The 14,816-nt window shown below is 41.4% G+C and overlaps 2 pseudogenes; one reads left to right on the top strand and one right to left on the bottom strand.

The window, feature by feature from the left end:
- Positions 1-5,157: 5,157 nt before the first annotated feature.
- LOC105853838 lies at positions 5,158-8,996 on the bottom strand (annotated as a pseudogene).
- Positions 8,997-9,606: 610 nt separating this feature from the next.
- LOC101629995 lies at positions 9,607-10,842 on the top strand (annotated as a pseudogene).
- The last annotated feature ends 3,974 nt before the right edge of the window (positions 10,843-14,816 follow it).

The following is a 14,816-nucleotide window of genomic DNA, read 5'->3' as shown; positions in this document are numbered from 1 at the left end:
TTAATTGGACTCCAAATTTTTATTGAAAAATTATTAAAAAAAAAAACAACAACTACAGAATGAGGAGAAGGGATTACAAGTCATATATGTAACAGTCAACTATCCAGAGTATATACAGAATTCTTACAACTCAACAACAAAACACCCAAATTAAAAAATGGGCAAAGGACTTGAAGAGACATTTCCATAAAGAAAATATACAAATGGCTGAATAGCACACAAAAATATACCCCAAATCATAAGTCCTTAGGGAAGTGCAAATCAAAATCAAACCCAAGACTAAGATGGTTGTAGTATTTTTAAATACCACAAATCTAAATAACAAGTATTTGAGAGGAAATTCTGTTTAACTTATAGAGAAATCACCAATTTCTCACATATAAACAGCTGTATCATTTTATAACCGAACAATAATGTTTGAGGGGTCCAATTTCTCTAAGTCCTTTGCCAACACTTATTTTTCTGGTTTGTTTTTGTTCCTGTTTTCCAATTAGAATTTTAAATTGTCCCATAACTGATTCCAGAGAATACATGGGCACCCAAAAAGTCATCTTTTTTATTCACTTTTTTAAAAGTTTCTCTTTAAATGTGTAAACAAACAAAAAAATCCGTTAGAAGTCACATGTCAAAAAGTTTAGAAATGCAAGGAAAAAATAGTCATTGTTAAAAATAACAGTTACCTTTCAGAATGAGGGAAGAGAGAAATGCAATCAGATATATAGAGAGACAGAGAAGTTCAATTATAATAGTGTTATAGTCACCGAGTATTTTCCTGTTAATTTTTTAAAAAAATTCTTCGCTGGTCAGAAGTTTTTTGTATTATTCTTTATATGTGTTTTGTGTGTGTACATATATATGCATACATATGTGCATGTATATATATGTGCATGTGTCCTATAAAAAGCCTCAAAAAAAGACAGTTAATCTAACATTCCTTCATCACCCCTCCCCCACTAAAAACATAGGACCTTGCTAAAGTATTCTGCAACTTATTTTTCTCCTATTCACAATCTATTATGGCATTCTCTAGATCAAGAGTAAGAAGGTAAAACTGTTTCCACTGCTATAAAATATTTTGAAATATGAATGTCCCATAATTTATTCAAATATTCTCCAGTTTATGAATAAAGTTGTTTCCAGTTGTCACAAAACAGAGCTGCAAAGCATTCTTGTTCATGCATCCTTATGTATTGGTATTTCTGTTTCTGCAGAATGGATTCTTGGAAGTCAGACTACATGGTTCCATTATTAAGTGAAGTGATACCTGTTTGTTTTTTTAATTTCCCTAAATATTGCCAGATTACTTTTTCAAATGATTGCAGGAATTCATTCTCTCCCCAGCAACATATGAGTGAGATCTGGGCACCTCTTAACTGAAATTTCTTTTAACCACATTAGCAGTTAACAATTTAGATGTCAATTTTTACTGTCTTCCCCAAATAGTAAACATGTTATGCTTGACATAAACTTCTCTTCACCAGGAGGTTTTGAGTATTTTTACTTACCCATGGAACAGTCAAGCTAACAACCCACAAAATAATATGGCAATTCCTCCCAGAGATTACCTGATTACATATGTATAGCCATACACACATTACTGAGATGTTCCAGAACATATATTAAGTAGTATATGCCAGAAACTCCTCATTTGGAATCCATACATGGCATAGAAAAAAATTTAATATAGCCTATGATGAATATCCCACAAACTGGTTAGTTTATCAGAACTACTTAGTTTGCACGAGCCAGGCAGCACCTAAGAAACAAGAACCGGTAGGCCCAAGAGGTTAGGCTGTTCCTGAAAACGCGCAGGGGAGATGGAATCTTCCATTTTGGTGCGGAGTGGTGGCAATAAAAAACCATTTAGTCAAGAAAAAAACATAGAGCTACCCAGAACCCCTCCTAGGCAGTCACCTAGCTTTATCAGTATGGTAAAATGATTAAGGTGCGAGAAATGATTTTCCGATATTTTGAAGAAAGGCGAGACAGAAAAAAACGAAACCAGGATGGCTCCTCCCCCCACTCAGTCAGGCCACACGATTCCGAAGTGTGTAGCCTCGCAAACGGCCACTTCACTAGCCGATGTGAGGCCCAAGCACTCACCACAACACAAAAATATTGCGAATTTTCTGGAATTTCCTTAGCAGTTCGTCCCTTTCCACACCTGCTACGCCCGCAGAACTTGCCCCAGTACAGGCGCCGCCATCTTAGGTCCTAGAAAAGTCCGGGGGTACAGAGTGATGAAAGCATGGGGGGGCGTCACAGGCAAATAGGCCCCGCGCCCAACCGCCGTGCACTCCCCAAATGGCTCCGCCGGCAATGTGAGCTGCCGCCCGGGGGCCCTTCCCCCACTTTTGCTAAGTTGCTCTTCCTCAGGCCGCGTTTATTTTCCTTGGAATTCCCTGGTTCTTCCTCCTTCATCTCTCTCTTTTTTTTTTCACCGATTTATTTTAATTTTGTCCCAGCTCCTTTTTAACACATTTCTAAATAGCTCTCCTTATTCTTAGCTTTTATCTACTTCACAAATGTACAAATGTACAAATCTTTGTTATTTTACTAACTTTTATCAATTTATAGGTAAACTAAGGAGTGATTTTTCCTGTTTCATAGATGAGAAAACGAAGACCCAGAGAGATGAGCTAAATTCCCAAAAGCTGCAACATGTAGTTTCAGAGTGGACCAGAGCCAAATAGTTTTCATTCCAGGGAACCCCTGCTCCAACACATCACCGTCTGCCTCAACCAACTATTGATAATTGGAAAGATGGCAAAATTGAAAGCAGAGATGGGAAGGGTTTGGGGCCTAAATTCATACAGTGAGTCAGTGACAAAACGGAATTCAAAACAAGCCACTTCCTTGTTTAATTCTCTAACAAAAAGGTTCTTCACACAGGGGTTTGTGATGCAATTTTCCAGCTTTATAAAAAAAAAAATCACTTTTCTTCCTACACTCATCTTCAATTGTGACCCCTTTAAGAAACCTCTATTTATATCAAAACGTTTAGCTTTTTTGACCCTCCCTACATGAGCGAAAAGGCCACTAGCTGGATGTGGCCCCCCAAATCCTAATGTTTTTTTTCTTATTAAAAAGACTGAAACTTATTGTGAAGTATTATATGTGAATGGTGTAAAAGGCCAGGGAGGGAAGGTTTGTACTGAACAGATAAGGAAAATAGAGTATTTTTAATTGTTGTTGATGTACCATTGCATAAACTGAACTCATTGGGTTCCTACTTTTGGTGCATATCTAGACCAAATAAAAGACTCTACCAAGATGGAGAACACACAGGACAAGTATCTTATTTCCTACAAGAAATACAAGAAAGAGAGACAGCTAAACCAGTGTTTCCCAAGATACTATCAGTATTTCAGAGAGCAGTTAGTAAAGTTACATAGTATTGTTGTTCAGTGTGTAAGAGGATCTTCAGGAATGTCTTTGTCACTGGTACTTGCATTTTCTGGTCTTTACCTTTAGCCACATAGTCTGTAAAATACATACCTCCAGAAGAAATTAAAAGTTTGTCATATACTCTATTGTTATTTCATCTATAAACTTTTTAAGATACAATGTTTAGGTACAAAAAAAATCTATATTAAAACCCTTTGTTGGAAAGCTTTAAACTTTCCATAGAACAGAAACTAAAATAACCTGTTACACAGTTAGTCACAAATGGAGTCCTGGAGTTTTTTTGCCCATACACACTAGTACTGTCTAAAATGTGTCTTCTTTGTAGCAGCTATTTCCTTCCACCTCTTGCTTAGCTGAGTTCACAAAATTGTTCCTCCCCTGTCACTTCCCTGACTCTCCTCTCCTGCTAAATTTTATTTCTTAATTAAAACCTTCTGCCACTGGGCCTCACTGGTGGCCCAAGGATTAAAGACACAGTGTTATCAAGTTATCACCAGCCACTGCAGCACCAGCTCAATCCCCAGCCAGCCAGGGAGGTGACCCACATGATGCAGCAGACCATACCTGTCCTGCCCACTGCTCCCGTCAGCAGTGTATTTCAGACGATCTGCCTGTTCTACACTCCATTCTATCTCTGGTGAATCCTCTCACCCTCCCCGCTCCAACTCTGGCCTATATACCAGTTCTTGAATACATAAATAAATAAATCTTTTTTAAAAAGCCAAAATTTGAAGATTGTTGAAATTGTTAAAATCACTGTAGCTCCTCTTAGCTCTAAACTTGCTTCCATCATTACCATCCCATCCATCACCACTGCTACCATATCTTCCTTATTCCTCCATCGCTGCTATCACCATGGCTGTCACCAAAGCTACCTCCACCACAGAAGTTTCCTGCACCACTCAAGTTGTCATTCCCACCAAAAACAGCTCCACAACCAGCACCAAAGTTTCCAGAACTAGGTGCTGAGAATGAGAGTCACTTCTTCCTAGCAGGTCCCTGCATCCCGCCCTTGCCCTTTTCGTCGAGGCCTCAGACAAAACCACTCACATCTGAAAGCTGCAGGACTTCCAGGCTACCTGAGGTGGATGGTGTCTTTAAGGAGATGACGCATTCCCATTACCGAGGAAAACATGCAGCACTCTTTTCCTATGCACTGACCTTCACCTTTGTGTGCCCCAAAGAGATCATCACTTTCCCGAACATTCAGAGCCTCCACAAACTAGGCTGCAAAGTTCTGGAGGTGTCTGTAGATGCTCAGTTCATTCACCTGGCTTAGACCAACAACCTCAGAAGGACGGAGGTCTAGGCCCCTGCACATCTCCCTGTTGGCTGACGTAACCAGAACCTTGTGTGCTGAAGGAAGATGAGGGCATCCTCTACAGGGGCCTCTGTGTCATCGATGGCTTGTGCAAACTTTGGTAGCGCTCTATCAATGATTTGCCTCACAGGCGTTCTGTGGATGAGGCCCTGCGAACTGTTCCAGGCCTTCCAGTACACTGATGCACATGGGGAAGTCTGTCCCACTGGCAGCCAGTCAGTGACACGATCAAGCCCAAGGTGGATGATAGCAAGGAATACTTCTCCAAAACAACTATAGTAGATACAAGTCAAGCTTGTATCTTGTCTTGGGCTCCTGGCCCCTGTGCATGTGCCCATACCAGGGAACTCTGTGCTGATTCAGGAAAGGCCAGTCCTGTCCCTTCAATCCCCATCAGCTATTACCCTGAGGAGTAGGCCAAAGTCTTCTCATGTTTCCATATAGGTGTATGAGACCCCTCGTCTGGGGACCAAAATAGCGGGGCACAGGCCTAGAGGTAACTTATAAACTATTAAGGACGGTGAAACAAAGTTTCCAGGACAGCTCTGACCTCTCTGGCTGGATGAAGCACTGGATGAGCACCTCTTGCTCAGCTAGGGCTTTCCTTACTTCACAGTTGTGGCCATTCACAGCGTGGCATTTCTGAATGAAAATCCTGTCTACAGAACCACGGTCATCAAAGGTTACAACAGCACAGCCTCTCTTTGGCCACTGCCCCCATCAGTCATGATTTCAGTCACCACAATTTTCCCATACTGCTCAAAATAAACTCTAAGGTTATGTTCTTCATTGTCTTCTTCAATGTCACCGACAAAATTCTTTTTCACAGTTAAGCAGGTACTGGAACTTTAAGAATCTTCTCTTGACATCCCTCTGTTCCACAGCTCTCCCATTCACCGCGTGTGGCCTCGCATTCATAGCTGCATCCACCTCCTCCACTGAGGCATAAGTCACAAGCCCAAAGCTACTGGATCGCTTGGTGTTTGGATCTCTCATCACTACACAGTCTGTGAGCATTCCTCATTGCTCAGAATGGCTTCTCAGTTCTTACCTTGAGAACAAGGTGATCTACACCTGGTGACCTGAGCCAGAAGGAAAAATTTCTTAACTCTTACTCTCAATGTGCTCACAATTGGTTAAAAACAGTATGAAGGTTTTAGGAATTCAGCATTACAAATCAACATCTGAAATATCCTACATTATGTTCAGCACTAAAATTCTAGATTTTCTCTTTCCATAAAATTGACTCCTTTTAGAGAAGTCTTAATCTCTTCCCCAAGGTGGAGTTTCTCTTATAAGTTCTTTCTTTTTTAAAGATTTATTTATTTATGCCTGTAAGAACTGGGGTACAGGCCAGAGTTGTAGGAGGTGAGAGACTTCACCAGAGACAGGTAGGGAGCAGAATAAAGATATACACTGCTGAGGCAAGCAGTGGGTGAGACAGGAGAGGTCTGAGTCACCGTGTGGGTCAGCTACTTGGCCAGGATTGAAGCCACACTGCAGAGGCTGTGTATAGCTTCTTAGTGCTGTGCTTAACCCCTTGCCCCACCAGGGAGGCCCTCTCTTATAAGTTCTAATGCTGTCTTTGGCTTTCCTAAAGAACCTGGCACAGAACACCTCTTACTCTATTCATTTGTGCCATTATCTTTCCTTTATTTTGATATTGTCACTTAATAGTAGATAATTGTGCAAACATTTGGGTCTAGAGGTATGGCCCAAAACACCACTTGTCAGTGATACATGTAATTGAGATGAAGCAGTCTTAGTTTAAAATTAAAGTTTGTCATCTCCTGGAGCTTAGACATGTTTAAGCACATCTTGGAAACTAGTGAGACAGACACCAGAAGTCAATTGCAAAAGAAAAGGCTGAACTCTTGAGAAAGAACATATCCTAAGATCTGAGGGAGTCAGGCAAACAACCTATAAATGGAGGATCAATTCTGAGAATTGGAAGGAATCTGTGACTTCAATAATTTTTCCCCATCAGGTGGCATATCTCTGGATTGTACTATAAAATGTATTTCTTTTGATCACTGCACCTTGTGCAGTGTTTTAATGGTAGGTAGGAAGGTGGAGAAAATGAGTGAAACTTGTAGTTTCATTCTGGTGATTTAAGCCTTTGAGACACATGAATATCTGTTTTTAAAGAAATGCATATAAATAATCAGCAGGAAGCATTAGTCGGACAATAGGCTTATAGAGCTGCTCATCAATTTCAGGGGGAAACCCTGAGGCAATGGTTTTATATAATGGTGTTTTAAATTAAAATAAGCTAATCCAGAGAGCTAGGGAGAGATAGAAAAGCTCTGTTAATTCACAGCCAAGGTATATATATATACTTCACATTCCCACCCCCAACTATTCTTGTTTCCTCAGTCTATCTGCCTGGATTCTGAAGAAAATGCTTCCAGATAAAAACCACAAACACAAAGTTTCATGAACAGACTACAACACTTGCTCTTCAAAGTCCATCCTCTTGGCTTCCTTGAGGTCCAGTCAGGACAGATTTCATTCTCTGAGAGCCCAGTTTTCTTCTTTCATAATTGTTCCCAAAATAAGAAAACTGTCCCCTATGAGAATATAAAATCCAAATAGGCAAAGGAGGAGCTGTAATTTCACCAGCATCTAGGTATGATTAGCAGGCAGTTATTTACAAAGAACTCCCAGTTGGAGAACTTACAAATATAACCACATAGTTAATGACACCTCTGACCATAGTTTTCTGTGACCTGAGTAGTGAATTTATAAATGACAGTAAAATAATAGATGTGTGCTGAGTTAGACTAGAATGCATTCACTGGGGACATGAGCTGGGGAAAAGGACAATTTGATGTGGCAAATTGGGAAGTAGATATTACAAAGAATTTATCATTGATTAAGAACTCATATGTTAAAAAAAAAAGGGGGGGGGGAGATTGAGAGTACAAGTATCAATGAAACCCAATATTAAAGGAGATTACATTCAAGTTGGGGAGGGGGAAAATAAGGTGTCCTGAGCAGTATTTTGCATCAGGCCCTGTAGAAGGCACAAGATGGGACTAAAAGTAAGTTTTTGGTATAGGAAGAGAATATGAGGATGAATCTACTATGATTCCCAGCCTCAGGGAATTTACAGACTGGTAGGGAAAAATAAAACATGAAGGGTGGGTAGTTTTTTTTAATTAAAGAGGGGGCCCTTCCGGGGGGACCTAAGGGTTAAGTCTCAGCACTATCTTATCCGTGGCCTGAGTTCAATCCCTGGAAAAAGAGGTGACCCACATGGCACAGCAGACATTTATTGACTTGTCCGCTGCTCCCCTCAGCAGTTTTTTCAGTAGATCCGCCTGCTCTGTTCCCCACTCTGGTGAATTCTCTCACCTCACCCACCCCCACTTCTGGCCTACAACCCAGTTCTTCTACATATACATACATGAATAAATACATAAATCTTTTTTTTTAAAGTGATATAGGGGATGAAAAGAACGACAAAAAAGAAAGCAGTGAAATGAACTGCTAAGGAATGAGGACAACCTAGTAGAATGAAACAGTCACCCAAAAGATGTGGAAAATCACACTACTTACACTATGTGTGATGTTGACCTGTCCTGACATTCTTCTTTATTTATAATTCACATGTCATAACATTCACCTTTTCCCACTTTCTGGCTCCAGTACCTCCTCATCACTGCTGTAGGTTCTGTACTGTCCAGAGGGGTCCGTAGGCCGCGCTGAAGGGCAGAAGCTCAGACTGTGAAGCCAGTGGCTACTCCAGTAGTGCCAGGGTGCCAAGCACCCTGGCAAATTACTGAGCTACTTTCTTGTGGTTACTTACTGAACTACCATATTGGTCTTAAGTGCATGGACCCCTCTGCTCCTCCAGTGAAAGGGCAGCTACAAAGAAAAGTCCAAAGGGAGAAATTCACAAGACTATTTGTATTGCTGATCCAGGGTTTGGATGCTGGATAACAGGTTCAGCAGCTCAGGCAGCAGCTGCAGTTGCAGGAAAAGAAAGGAAGCAGAAAAATGCTTAAGGGCAAGAAGGCTCTACCACAGAAGGCCCTACCAAATCAATGAAAAGCAACATGTCTCTCCCCTGTCTTTAGCTTCCTTCTCCAGCACTTACATGCTTCCCCCCAGCCAGAGAGGCTTTACTTTCTCCAGCTGTCTTCAGAACAAAAGAGCTTGGATACCAAGAGGAACAGACTGTAAACTCACTGCCAGACAGGCTCAGAGTCAGGTGAACAGAATTTCCCTCTGGAGTAGTTATCTTCTCCTTTGCAGGCCCCATGATTGGCACAATTCTAAGCAGTAGCTGCCCTGTGGGAAAAAGGGGCAGCACTTTCCCTGATTTTAGACACACAGGCCATGTACAGTTAGACATTTAATAAATGTTTTGATGAAAAAGCAAAAGAAGAAGAAGAAGAAGAAAACTACCTTTTCTTTTCAGAGATTGTCACGGTCACCACTAATTTCAGAACATTTTCATCACCTGAAAAAGAAGCCTAACAGCTATTATAGCTATTATCACTTATTCTCTCTTCTTCCCCCAATCAAATCCCTGGCAAATACTAATTCATTTCCTGTCTCTTTCATTTTATCCCTGCTGACCATTTTACATATAAATTAGGTCATACAATAGGTGACCTTCTATTCATGGTTTCTTTTAATTAGCATATTTTCACAGGTCCTGCATGTCATAGCATGTATCAGTACTTCGTTTTTATGACAAAATAACATCCCACTATAAGGATATACAATACATTCTTTATCCATTTCCAGATAATATATTTTGAGCTGTTCCACTTTTTGGCTAATATAAGTAATGTTGTTACGAACACTTATTTACAAGTTTTTTTGGTGGACATGTATTTTCAGTTTTCATTGGAATAGAAGGCAGAATGGGAATTCTGGTAATATAGTAACTATAGGCTGAACTCTGAGGAATTGCTGAACTGTTTTTGAAGGCACTGCACCATTTTAGTTCCTACCAGTAATGTATCAGTTTTCCAGTATCTCTACATCCTCATCAATATGTGTCACTTTAATTGTATCCATTCTGCAGGTGTGAAGTAGCATCTAATCTGCTTGTGCTTTAGATTTGCATTTTCCTTATGGCTAATGACATCGTGCATCTTTTTATAGGTTCATTGTCTATTTGTATATATTTTTTCTTTTTTTTAAAGATTTATTTTATTTATGTATACAAGGACTGTGGCCTAGGCCACTGGTATAGGGAGGGGGTGTGAAGAGAGGATTCACCAGAGACAAAGTAGGGAGCCAAACAGTTGTATTTACAGAAATACATTCCTGAGGAGAACAGCGAGTGACACAGGAGATGTCCACTGTGCCATGTGGGTTACATCCCTGGCCAGGGATTGAACTCATGCTGCTGTAGCTGCCAATAGCTTGATTGCACTGAGACTTTAACCCCTGCGCCACCAGGGAGGCCCCTTTTGTATATATATTCTTTAGAAAAATGTCTATTGGGCCTCCCTAGTGGCCTAAGAGTTAAGTCTAATTACTATCACCATTGTCACCTAAGCTCAATTTGGGGCTTGAATTCGATCCCTGGTCAGGGAGCTGACTCATGGCGTGGCAGACCTCTCCTGTCTTACCTGCTGCTCCCCTCAGCAGTGTATTTTAGTAAATCTACATGTCCAGTTCTCTACTCTATCTCTGGTGAATCCTCTCGCATCCTGCACCTCTGGCCTACACCCCAGTTCTTCTATGAAAAAATAAATAAACAAATAAAGTCATTAGTATTAAAAAAAATACTTAGCCATTCTTCAGCTTTTCACTAAGACAGCACTAAAAATAAAAAGAAGGAAGCCCCTGACCCTCCCAAAGCTGAAGCCAAAGTAAAAGCTTTGAAGGCCAAGAAAGCAGTGCTCAAAGGTGTCCACAGCCACAAGACAAAGAAGATCTACACCTACCTTCCAGAGGCCCAAGATAGTGTGACTGTGAAGGCAACCCACATGTCCCTGGAAGGGAGCTCCCAGAGAAACAAGCCAGACCCCTATGCCATCATCAAGTTCCCTCTGACCATGAAATCAGCCGTGAAGAAGACAGAAGACAACCGCACCCTTGTGTTCATTGTGGATGTCAAGGCCCACAGGCACCAGACTAGACTGTGAAGAAGCTCTATGACATTGATGTGGCCAAGGTCAACACCCTGATCAAGCCTGATGGATAGAAGAAAACTTATGTTCCACTGGCTCCTGACTAGGAGGCTTTGGATGTTGCCAACAAAATTGGGATCTTCTAAACTGAATCCACCTGGCTAATTCTAAATGTAACTTTTTTTCACCATTAAAATACTCAATGGGGCCTCCCTGGTAGCACAAGGATTTAAGTGTCAGCACTATGAAGTTGTCCACAGCCACAGCAGCAGTTCTACCCCTGGCCAGGGAGGTGACCCACATGTCGCAGCAGGCCGCTCCTGTCTCACCCACTGCTCCCCTCAGCAGTTTATTTCAGGCAACCCATCCATTCTGTTCACCACTCTCTGGTGAACCCTCTTACCCCCACCAGAAATTCTGGCCTGTACCCCAGTTTTTGTATGCATAAAAAATTTTTAAAAATAATTGAAATCAGTTTTCATACTCCTAGCACCTCAATAACACAAAAATTAGCCAAATTAGTGAAGCTAACGGAGAAAGGATCTGAATTTGGTTCTGTGTCAGGTTGAGGTGAGTAGTAAATCCAGGGATATCACCAATGACATGTCAAGTTGGTGAGTTTCTGAATATAGGACACATGGTGAACATCCAATTCATACTGTGTGCATTTACTAAATTCACATGTCTTCTGCCAACATTAGCACAGAAATTTCAATTAAAATGCTCCAAAGTTGTTTAGGAGGCAGGAGTTTCTCTAAACTATTTTTGTCAGCCCTAACCTGAGTTACTATAAAGAAAAAAGTCCCTTCATACATGTGATGCTCATTGTTGAAAGCATGGATCTTCATTTTTTAATTTTCTATGAAGAAAAAGATAGTTGCTTAGATTAAATTTCTCTCTTTTTAAAAAATTATTTTGTTTATGCACCCAAGAACTGGGGTACAGGTCAGAAGTGTGGGGTGTGTGTGTGAGAGGATTCACCAGAGGCAGATGTACTGAAATATACTGTTGAGGGGAGCAGAGGGCTAGACAGGAGAAGTCTGCTGTGCCATGTGGGTCACCTTCTTGGCTGGGGATCAAACTCGTGCTGCAGTGGCTGCAGATAGCTTCATAGTGCTGCATCTTAACCCCTTGTGGCACCAGGGAGGCCCACATTAAAATAAATCTTTAAGAAAAATTCTAGCCATTTTTCAAGAAATATTTATTTTTGTAAAAGAACTGGGGTATAGGTCAGGGGTGTGTGTAGGGTGTGTGAGAGGATTCACCAGAGATAGAGTGGGGAGCAGAACAGGCAGATCTATTGAAATTCACTGCTGAGGGGAACAATGGGTCAGACAGTAGAGATCTGCTATACCATGTGGGTCAGCTCCCTGGCTTGGGATGGAGCTCAGGCCTCCAGGTTGGGCTGTCTGGGTCGTAGCCCTGAGACTTAATCCCTAGGCCATCAAGGAGGCCTGCAAATATTTTAAAAATCATTTTCAGATTGTTCATTGCAAATATCTACAAATACAACTTACTGGTTTTGGAATGTGCAACATGCTTTATTAGTTTGAATAGGTATTTTATTCTATAGATTTTCTGTATACAATATTATATTATTTGAAATTTTTACTTTGTTGTTAGTCTGAGGCCTTTTATTTTTTTTTCTTGGTCAGCAGTCCCGGACAGAACCTGAATGAAAATTTTGAATAGAAGTGGTGAGGGCGACCATCCCTAAGTTTTCCTGACTTAAGGTCGAAAGCATTTTCATAGGTTTTATATTAGCAACCTATTGCCACTATGAAAAATTACTACAAAGTTAGTGAGTGAACATAACACAAGCGTATTCTCTGAATACTTCTAGAGGTCAGAAATCTGAACTCATTTTCACTTAGTTAAAATCCAAGTGGCAGCAGCTCTTCTGCGAGCCTGCACCTGTGCAAGGCTTCTCTTCGCAGCCCTTTTCCCTTCACAAAGCAGCAGCAGCTCTTTTGGCCCACTTGTGTCTGTGTAAGCTTTTACGGAGTAAACCTTTCTTACCTACCCACACAGGGAACAACCCGAGAGATCTGGCTGATGCCGAAAGCCAAGTAGGGGGAAGACAATGGAATTTCACTTAGAAAGATGCTGCCAGTTGGGTTGAAAGGGAATGTGAATTTCAGAGCCTGGGGGCAGACTATTCAGGAAAAAAAGAGGAACGCTTTGGGGGCTGAAAGGAAGTCTTAGGTAACTGAGTTTGCTCCAAGGGCAATTGTTCTGAGAGCGGCGGCCCCTCCACATCCAACCTAAACTGGCACACCCTCACCCTGTGGATAAACTGCCCCCGGGCAAAGAGAACTGCATTGCCCTGAGAGGGACACTCCCAAGCATCCTCTCCCCACAGAGGAGAGATCAGTGGCCTCAGTTTTGTTTTGTTTTTTAAAGATTTATTTTATTTATTTATGCATATGTAGGCGGGGGGAGGGGGGAGAGGACTCACCAGAGACAGAGTGGAGAACAGAAGGGACAGACCTACTGAAACACACTGCGGAGGGGAGCAGTGGGTGGGACAGGAGAGGTCTGCTGCACCATGTGGGTCAGCTCCCTGGCCTGGGATGGAACTCAGTGGCTGCACATGTCTTCATAATGCTCATTTTAACCCCTTGCTCTATCAAGGAGGCCCTAATTCAGCTGCTGCAGTGGCTGGAGATAGCTTGATAGGGCTGTGTCTTTAACCACTGCACCAGGGAGGCCCCATTTACTCAAATTTAAATACTGAATATTTCAGTTGGTGAGTGTTTAGTCCTCTAGCTTTATTAGAAATTTCAGGGCAATGTAAAACAGCAGTGATTAAAGTGAACATCCTTGTCTTCTTGTTGACATTGGGGGAAATCCTTCAGAATTTCAACTTAGAATATCATATTAGTTGTATTAAAAATAAATACACTTTATCATATTCAGGAAGTATCCCTTTTTTTTTTATTATAGTGAAGTACTGATTTTATCAAATGCTTTTTTCTGAGTCAATTAAGATGATTGCATTGTTCCCTGCAGCCCATCAATATAGTATACGACACTGACATTCATATATTGGAAAGTTCTGGCAACCCTGGGATAAATTCCAACAAAGTGGTATGAGCCTTCTAATAAGCTGCTAGCTTCTGTTTGCTACAACTTTGTTGAGAATTTTTGCATCTCTGCATGTAAGGAATATTTGTCTGAAGTTTTCTTATGATGTCTCTGGCTGGTATCAGGGCAATGCTGTCTTCATAGAATGAATGAGTTGTGGAGGGGTAAGGTCAAAAGCCCAGCAGACTGAGAGAATTCACCAGGGATAGAGTGAAAAACAGAAAAGGCGGATTTATTGAAATACCCCCCAAGAGAACAGAGGGCAAAATGGGAGAGGTCTGTGTAGGAGGGATTTGAAGCTCTCTTTCAGACTCTTCCTTCTTTCACAGACTTTCTTATTTGGGATGCCAAATCTGGTCTAGCACTAGCCTTTGACACAGAACGTGTCCTGGCCCTGTTTCTTCATTCCTGCAGCTAGGCTGGTATTTATGGTTATAGCTCAGGCATATGGCACTGTTTCCATTGCAACCTTATCAATTCCCTTATTTGCTCAAGCCTCCCAACCTTGCTTGATAGGGAAAGAGTGGGGGTCTGGGTTTTTAGCCTTATTAAATGAAACACTGACATTTATCCCCCTCTGAGAGAACTATGGCAAACCTTTGGGATGAGCCTGAAATGAGGATTCTGCAGCTGCTTCAAGCAGAGTTTGGGGGCAAGCACTGGCCCTACCTCATTTACTGTTGTCTCTGGACACTGGGAATGGGTGTGAAAGGGAATGAGATGGCACACTTGGGGCTTTCAGATCAGGGTATATTTCAGCTAACATGTGTTTTTCTGAGGGGCTACAGGTGACACCAATGATCTTAATGAGCTGCCCAAGCTCCCAGATCCAAATATTTTACAGCCACTTTTGTCTTTGATTCTTAATATTTTATGACCATAGCATTAGTTTGAGGGTCTAT

This window comes from Condylura cristata, unplaced genomic scaffold (assembly GCF_000260355.1).
Source record: "Condylura cristata isolate star-nosed mole 26May11 unplaced genomic scaffold, ConCri1.0 scaffold00019, whole genome shotgun sequence".
Lineage (NCBI taxonomy): Eukaryota > Metazoa > Chordata > Mammalia > Eulipotyphla > Talpidae > Condylura > Condylura cristata.
This window is presented reverse-complemented; position numbering and strand designations above follow the sequence as displayed.